Below are 8,914 nucleotides of genomic sequence, written 5' to 3' on the forward strand. Positions count from 1 at the left end.
CTGTGCCATTGTATAAAGTGTCTTTTTGTTATCTGTTTCAACTGAAAAAAAAAATATGTATTGGTTGACTACCAAATCTCCAAACATTTGTAATATACTTACTAACTTATATTAATACACATTTGCACTCATTAGAAAGTTACAGCCTACATTCAGATAGAAATTAAGCAAGGAGCTACAACATAACCTTGAACTCCTCACTCATAAAGCAATTGATAAACTTATTCTGGTGTTTTCTAAGAGACTGTCCTTTTTCTGTCTTTGTAAGATTGCTAGCACTATGGCTAAGTAACTTACAGTGTAATGCAGCAAAGACAAGCTTTACTAGTTAAATAGCACATAGATAGCAATGAGATGGCACCATGAATGAAAACAAAGTCTGAGGAATGCAAACATATCACTGTTTAGACAAGCACAAACCAATCTCAAAAGATTCAGAAAGTGAGTGAATTATTTGATTGCTAAAGAAGACTATCAGGTGTGACCTGAGAAAGCTACAGGTCAGTCAGCATGATTTCAACACACAAAAAAATAGCATGCATATGTAGGTCACTCCAAATGTAATGCTTCCTATTTATTTCCATAGGAATTACAACAAAGAACAAAATAATGCTATTTGACAGAGGAAATTCTCAGCTATAAAAACACTATTTTTCAACATAGTCATTGCCATTAGCTATGCATCTTCGTGCCAGCAATGAACAAGAGACTGCATGTTGCTCTAATAAAAATCTACAAGACTCTCTGAAATGTGCCTTTTCTTTCATGTTGTTGTTACCACTGGTGAAACACACCATCATATAACTGTACTCACATCCACTGTTTCATTCCTATCAACATTCAGCAAGCATCAACGTACATTAGTAGGTGCCATTTCTTCCACAACGTGGAATACTGAAACCCAAAAACAAAAAAAACATAGAACCATGACATGGGGGAATTGACACACCTTTTCTTCATCTGCACTTCCATATCAGACGCTATTTTGTCAGACTGCTCCTTTGCACACAGTGACAAAATGTGACAGAACATTGGTAGGAAAGTTCAGCCTCTACTGTTACACCACCAACACCTGATTCTGACACTGTGGGCCAACATAAAATAGGAGGCATAACTTTTGGAGCAGCCCTAATATTTAGTCATCTGTTCTGCTCTGGAGATGGAAGTCTAGAGACTCTGACAGACTTTTCACATGATCTGCGCCACAGAATCACAAAATTGAAGGGGTTGGAAGGGACCTCCAGAGATCATCGAGTCCAACCCCCTGCCAAAGCAGGTTCCCTACAGCAGGTCGCACAGGTAGGCATCCAGGCAGGTCTTGAACATCTCCAGAGAAGGAGACTCCACCACCTCCCTGGGCAGCCTGTTCCAGTGCTCCGTCACCTCACTGTAAAGAAGTTCTTGCGCACATTTGTGCGGAACTTCCTATGCTGCAGTTTCCAGCCATTTCTCCTTGTCCTGTCTCCACTCACCATTGAAAAGAGTCCGGCCTCACCATTCTGCCCCCCACACCTTAGATATTTATAGACCTGGATCAGGTCCCCTCTCAGTCTTCTTTTCTCAAGGCTGAACAGACCCAGTTCACTCAGCCTTTCCTCATAGGAGAGATGCTCCAGGCCCTTCACCATCTTTGTGGCTCTCTGCTGGACTCTTTCCAAGAGATCCCTGTCTTTTTTGTACTGGGGAGCCCAGAACTGGACACAGTACTCCAGATGAGGCCTTACCAGGGCAGAGTAATACTTCATTAGTTTTACTTTGGGAAACCTTTCCCCATTGCCTCACCTCATGGCATGCAAGATATATTTCTTGTCATACCTCATCCAGACAGAATGAACTAATCACTCCCCTTTGCAAAAGAACTTTGAAATAGTCTTTATCACTTCTAGAGAGATTTCAGGAAAATGAGTCTCAGCAGGTCAGCTAGCTTTCTGACAACTGCACACATTGTACCCTGAAATGCAAACATATATTAAACTAACAGTTATCCACTTCAGATGCTTGGGTTTTTTTCTTTTTTAGCCTGTACACAATAGATTTTTTTTCCAAGTTAGTCTCAGTACAGTCATTATTTATCATGTTTCCACAGTACATCCAAAATTAGTTTACCCAAGGGAAATATTCTTTGAGCTACCAGATCAGGAGCAGTATTTATAAACTCTATTAAATAAGAAAGAATATAAGGCTTTAAAGATTAAAAAATTATGCCATTTCCTAAGTCGATATTCCCACAGCACATTAACACAAACTCCTCAGTCTCTCAGCACATTATACTCCTCACACAAACACAGCATCCAACCTTCTGTCAAGTCTGTATGCATTAGAGTTGCCTGTATTCTGGATTGTTTTTGCAGAGAAAGCGGTAGAGTTCAGTTAAGACAATTGTCTTCTGAAACCAGAAGGAAGTCAGGAATTTCAAAGCTAGTATAGGCTATCTAATAAAATGTATTTGTACCTTACTGGCCAGTTATGTCATTCGCAGGGTTACATTTATACCTAAAATATTTTTCAGCAGTTCTTTATTATCTAATGTATTTCTAGAAGTTCTTCAACGTATCATAATCAAGATGAAATTATTTTAATTGTAAAACATTTGGTGTGCTGTTAAAAAGAAGCATTATACAATCACTGAAAGAGACTCTCTATCATCCTTAATAAACAGACATTAATCAATGTAGCCTTACCTACTGTGCAGAAATAACTTCTAGGAGCTGTAAAACATTTTAAGATACTGTTCATTGCAGGTTAGAGAGATAAACATCTTACTAGGATGTACTTCACTATTTCTGTGCATTGAAAGTTGACAGAATGATTCCTTATGTTTTTTCTCTAAGGACTCGTAGAATAGCAATCAAAAGATTTTTCTGTATCAACATCAGTAGCAAATTTGCCCTCTGATTTAGACAGCCTACGGTGTAGAAATGTTGCTAGAAGCAAGTATTGCTTCTTGTTTTCTACTAATTTGCTGGAAAAAGGATGTTTTCAAAATAAGACATTAGCTGTAGCAAATGCAAGCAATGGTACATCAATAAAGTCTAAATCATCTGCTTGTAGCACGTTTTTAAATTTTCAGATACTCATAATGCTGTTTCATTGAGGTCTTGAAAACACTCAATTAGAGAACAAATTATTCTTTTCCACCTATCCAACAATAAACATTGGAAACATTTGGATATTTCCAGGGTTTTGAGGCATCAGTAGTCACAGACTAATTGTTTTCTAAATTGAAAGACCATGTTATTCACAGTAAATGAAGCTCTCACTCTGAAAAATGCTAGTCTGCTTCAGAAATGAGTAGAAAATGTTATTGGATTTGCTGTCATAACCAAGAGATTTATATGAATGACTGCAGAGTACTATTGCCATTTGCTGCTTTTACAGTGCTTATTTTTGTTGATCTCTCTAAAAATCTGTTGTTTTATCCATAGAAGCTATTAAAATTATTTTTTTTTCTGATCCATCTAATCTTCCTGCTCTCTTACATCTAAAAAAACTTCAAAGGCCATGAAGAAACATTTTCTACAGGTGCTGATAAGCTTAATCTCCACACACACTAACTGCAAAGTCATCTCTCCTCTCAGCAAGAGCATCTGTTAAGTAGTACAGAGCCCCTCTTCCCACACAGGCATGAATGGACATGCTAGAGGAAATGCTGCTGTGGTAATCACAGACATAATCCACACAGACCAGTCAAACCAATGACTTATCATTGACTCTTCAAAATAGTCTTGTTTTATAGTCAGCCTGTACTCCGTCAATACTTAAGTCTCAAGAAATAGAATTAAAATAATCTCTAGAATCTTGTAGCTCAAGCATTTAAGCATAAAACTACTTTGGCATGGAATTAAGTCAGCGGACAAGGGAAGAGCCACTGATGTCATCTGTCTGGACTCCAACAGGGACTTCAACAGTCCCCCACAATACCCTTACGTCGTTCTCCGCATTAGAAAGATATGAATTTGACGTGTAGACTGCTCAAAAGATGAGGAATTGCCTGTGAGAGCACACCCAGAGAAAGGTGATCAATGGCTTAATGTCTGGATGGAGATTAGTGACAAGTTGTGTCTCTCAGGGGTCAGTGCTAGGACCAGTGCCATTTCACATCTTCAACAATGACATCAACAACGGGATCAAGTGTGTAACACTATAACATTATGGAAAGTACAGCAATAACAGTGGGATAGCAAAGTCTTTAGCTGCAGCAAATAAGGACAAGCCCAAATGCAGCAGCTATAGATACAGAAACAAAGCAAAAGAGCTGCTTACCTTTGGAAAAGCTCAGGTACATAGGGATCTCCAGCAAGATACCCTCATCCCCATTGCCAACCCTTAAATGAGGCCTGGGAAGGGGTGGATCCTGACTCCACTCCTTCCTGTCAGTCAGATGCATTGCATACACCTGAGCTCCCCTGGGTTGGCCCTGCCTTCCCACCAGGTGCTCAATCTCTGCTTCAGGCCGTGACTTAGCATTTCTACTACAGAGTGTATTATCAGCAAGTTTGCAGATAACAAACTTTTGCCAAGCTATATCATATGGTCAACAGGCCCTAGGGATGGAATGCTATCCAGAGAGACCGTAACAGGCTTGAGCAGCAGGCCCAGGTGAGCCTCATGAGGTTCAACATATTCAGGTGCAGGGTCTTGCACCTGGGTTATGGCAACCCCCATTATCAGTACAAGCTAGGGGATGTAAGAACGGAGCACAGCTTTGCTGAAAAGGGCTTGGGGGTACTGGTACATGGCAAGCTGGGCGTGAGCCAGAAATGTGATCTCACAGCCCTGAATGTCAATAGTATCCTAGGCTACATCAAAAGATGCGTGACCAGCAGGTCAAAGGAGGTGATCCTGCTTCTTCACTCTGCTGGTGAGAACTCACCTCCAGGTACTTTGTCTAGCCATGGTGTCCCCAGTACAGCGAAGATGTGGACCTGTTGGAGTGCATCTATAGGAGGGCCGCAAAAAATGCTCCAATGAGTAGAACACTTCCCCTATGAGGACAGGCTGAAAGAGCTGAGGCTCTTCAGCCTGGAGGAGAGAAGGCTCATGGGAGACCTTAATGAGGCCTCTCAATATGTAAAAGAGGCTGTAAGAAGGAAGGGGACAGACTTTAGCAGGGTTTGCTGTGGTAAGGCAAGTGGAAAAGGCCTCAAACGAAAGGAGAGATTTAGGTTGGATATAAGGAAGAAGTTTTCTTACAATAAAGGTGGTGAGGCACAAGAACAAGCTGCTTCAGGAGGTGATGGGTATGTTGACCTTGAAGACTTTTAAGGTCGAGCTGGAGGGGCTCTGAGCACTCTGATCTAGCTGTGCCTGTCTCTGTTTATTGTAGGGGAGTTGGACTAGATGACCTTTAAAGGTCCTTTCCAACTCAGATGATTCTATGATGAATGAAGTTTCAGACCCTTTTGCAATATAAGCTGTTGTTTGACCAAAATCACAACAAGGAGGGAGACCTGGCCTTCTGGCAGCATCTGACAGAAGGAGGATTTTTCCAAAGAAGTAAAAGCCTTCTGTATCTTTTCAGACCTTTATCTTTGTCATCCGGGGTCTTCAGCCTTCAAACACAAGCCTTCAGGCTATATCCAGGCAGCCTCCTTCTAGGTCTTCTGAAGATACCCTCTCTCTCATATCTTTTCTGAACTCTTGCTCCCTAATGTTTTTCTCCTTCCAGTTCCATGACGAAGTTGTTAAAGCCTCATTTTACAACTTCCCTTAGTGCTCATAAAGTGCCAGCAACGTAGTACCTCTTTATGGGCTGGAGGTCTCTGCTATTTATAGGCTGTGAAACGAACATTTCCAGAGAGCCTTATTATGACTTCTGCACAGAAATTTCCATGCTATGCCAGAGTGAGTTGGCACAGTATTGCATTTAAATGCAACACCCTTCATGAAATACTGAATTGACTTTTGCAATAGAGCATATTGTGTTTGCCATTTACATAGGCACAAATGTAACTTTTCAGAAGTTTTCCTCCTCACAGGTTTCTGGGGCACAGGTACGACCTATGTTGTATAGAATAAAATAGTAATTTTACCATCAGTCATGATTTAGTAGCTTTGTCCTGTAGACAACAAATTTTACTTTTTTTTATCCAAAACTTTGCTCCTCACACTGACTACAACAATTTTTAGAGAAGGCAGTTCACATTGAAGATGGATCCTTTGCCTGTAACTATAACATGCCTTTGCCAGAGTTTCACAGCCGAATTTCAGGTTGGTTAGAAGGAAAAATTTCTTCTCAGAAAGAGTGGTGAGGCAGTGGCACAGGCTGCACAGGGAGGTGGTGGAGTCACCATCCCTGGAGGTGTACAAGACACGTGTAGGTGTGGCACTGAGGGACATGGTTAGTGGGCATGGTGGGGATGGGTAGTGGCTGAACTAGGTGATCTTAGGGGTCTTTTCCAACCTTAATGATCCTATGAAAAAGCCAAAAGAAGACAAAGCAATCCATTGTTTAGAAGTTATGGGAAAATAAGACTCTTGTAAGAATTACTCCTGTCTTCCAAAAGATAACATTAATTTCCAAATTTTTAAATGAGATTTCTGTATTGCTTTCCTGAAAATAAAGTACCAAACTGTATAATATAAGAGTCATGCAGATTTTAAAGCCTCTATTGGATTATTTTAATCCAATGAGGCCTTAATCTAAAACTTAATTTCTCAAGATTTTATGAGCATTTGAAAGTAGAACATTCTGGATTTGTAAGACCTGTTATTAGGAATGTTTAGCTAATGTACATCAGGCCTTAGGAGTTGAGGTCAGTAACATTTACTGCAGGTAATTATTCACAAGTCTTTTTAATAGAGTTTAAGTCCCAAGACAACTTTTATTCAAATTCCAGCCCTTCCTAAACAGCAGGTATTTTACTAAATTAAAGACATTTTATAATTGAATAAACACTCATGCTTATGTAAGCATTTTCAATGATTTACATTATATTTCTGGTTTAATTCTTCTGGTTTCAATACTACACTTGCCTATGACCACCTTCTAAGCTGAAGGACTCTGTAGGGCAATATTTCTCCGTGAGGTCATGAGGTATTCCAGATGATACACTTGTTAAAATCAGTGTGCCAGGTGCAATGCCACCAAATGTTGTCGAGAGTATTACTGAATTATTGCATTTTGATTAACTTCACTAACATTACCTCCCTAATTTGTTGAATTCTTGGTTTACCCCTCCACATTCTCTTAGGAGCGCTGATCAATTGATGCACATCTTTGCTAAGGCCCTGAACGTACAAAAACAGAAGCTCCACAGATGAGTAGAAAGATCTAACACTTGCAGAGCAACATTCAAAAAGCTTGCTCATGATTTTCACCTATTAAACACCTATTCCCGTGCTAGAGACAGATAAGGTTAGAAGTACAACACACCAATACATCTTTGATGTATACAAAGATCTAACCTTTTGTGGAAGTCCTCAGTAACCAGGAGGGCATATAAAAAGTTAAGACAGATGTGGCATTACTTACTCATTCTCTTCACTAGGATTAAAATAAGATTTATAACTACTATACAAACGTCTTCCTAACATCTCGGCACATAAGACAAATTATGCCAAAAGAAAAATGTATTATAAATAAAGAAAACAAATATAATCAGTCATGCTCTTCTCTAATTTAATGCTCTAAAAATGTATTTTTTTCCTCACATCAAAATGAAAGGATAACAAAAAAAGAATTACTGTATCCATCAACAACAGGAGATACTTTGGTCCATACCTGGTCAATGTAAGATTTTCCAGGAAACAAAACCAATGCACACGAACATTGTCATTGAAACTACAAAGAAAAGTCTGCTTTCCCTCTTTACACGGGCAACTTTGGCCTTCTTATGAAAAATCCAGCAAACAAATATTTTTCTCCACAAAAAAAAAACCAAAAACCCTGTGATTCCTTACTGTCAACTGGTCAACTACCTTGAAAAAAAGAAACAATTTTTAAAAGTCTGTAAAAATGTATTAAACAAGGACATAATATCAAGAATTGGAAGGAGGATTAATGGTAGTGAAACAATTACACCATTATTTTACTCAAAATACACAATTATGATGCTAATGTCTTTCTTAGGTAAGAACATTAAATGCTTTTAAACACGTTTTACAATACAGTCTTAAATAAGGACTGAGTTTCATAGTTCTTTCTGCATATTTTGTTTACAAGATTCAAGTAATTTTACCCTGAAACTCAGAATTTTACATCAGTTCCATCTGAATTACAAAATTTGCATATCTAACATTCTTAATTACCAATAGTAGACTTACAGATAAAATTGTTTTTGTTGGCCTCATTGCATTTCTGATAGAATGTAAAGATGAATTGCTGTTTTTGTATAGAATCCATACACTCCACAGACAAAACACCGTGCTGTTTTCCTAAGCAACCTCCCCGCCCCATAGAGCTCTAGTGTAGAAGACTCATTGCCTTACTGTCATAGCACAGCAAGGCTTCACATTTCAGGCAGTTTTTTCAGTAAGAGAGCAGTTCTGAGAAGTGCCACAACTACATTCCCAGCCACTCCAGTGAAAATTAGTTCATGCTGCTTCTGCCCAATTATTTACTCCAAAGTATATTCTTCATGTAGGGTTTGTGAAGACTGCTACATACTGGATCTTCTTTCCTACTCTTTCTACTTTGGAGACATAATAAGGGAAAAAGGCACAGTGGCACGGTGTGGCTACTCTAAGTACCTTTAAGTTTTTCTGAAGACTTCTAAAATTGTTTTTCCCTTGAAAGATTTTCCAAACACATTTATCCATCCTTAGAGTTTCCTGCAGTCCCATATCAACTGATGAAATTGTCCATTTTTTTGCATGGGATCAACCTTTATATAGCCTTCAGCATTTTTGGAGTCTGCCTTCTCCTATACTTCCAGTCCAAAAGAATCATTTAAACTTTGAAACAGAGACATCA

The 8,914-nt window shown here is 39.0% G+C and overlaps 1 long non-coding RNA gene across 1 annotated transcript in view; it reads right to left on the reverse strand.

The window, feature by feature from the left end:
- The window catches only part of LOC122187848, a 21,792-nt gene extending 17,500 nt beyond the window's left edge, over window positions 1-4,292 (reverse strand). The window contains exon 1 of the long non-coding RNA XR_006181433.1: window positions 4,264-4,292. This is a non-coding gene — a long non-coding RNA (uncharacterized LOC122187848). The remainder of the gene's footprint in view (window positions 1-4,263) is intronic.
- Window positions 4,293-8,914: the final 4,622 nt, after the last annotated feature.

This window comes from Lagopus leucura, unplaced genomic scaffold, assembly GCF_019238085.1.
Source record: "Lagopus leucura isolate 7727_CA_CO unplaced genomic scaffold, USGS_WTPT01 Super-Scaffold_73, whole genome shotgun sequence".
NCBI lineage: Eukaryota > Metazoa > Chordata > Aves > Galliformes > Phasianidae > Lagopus > Lagopus leucura.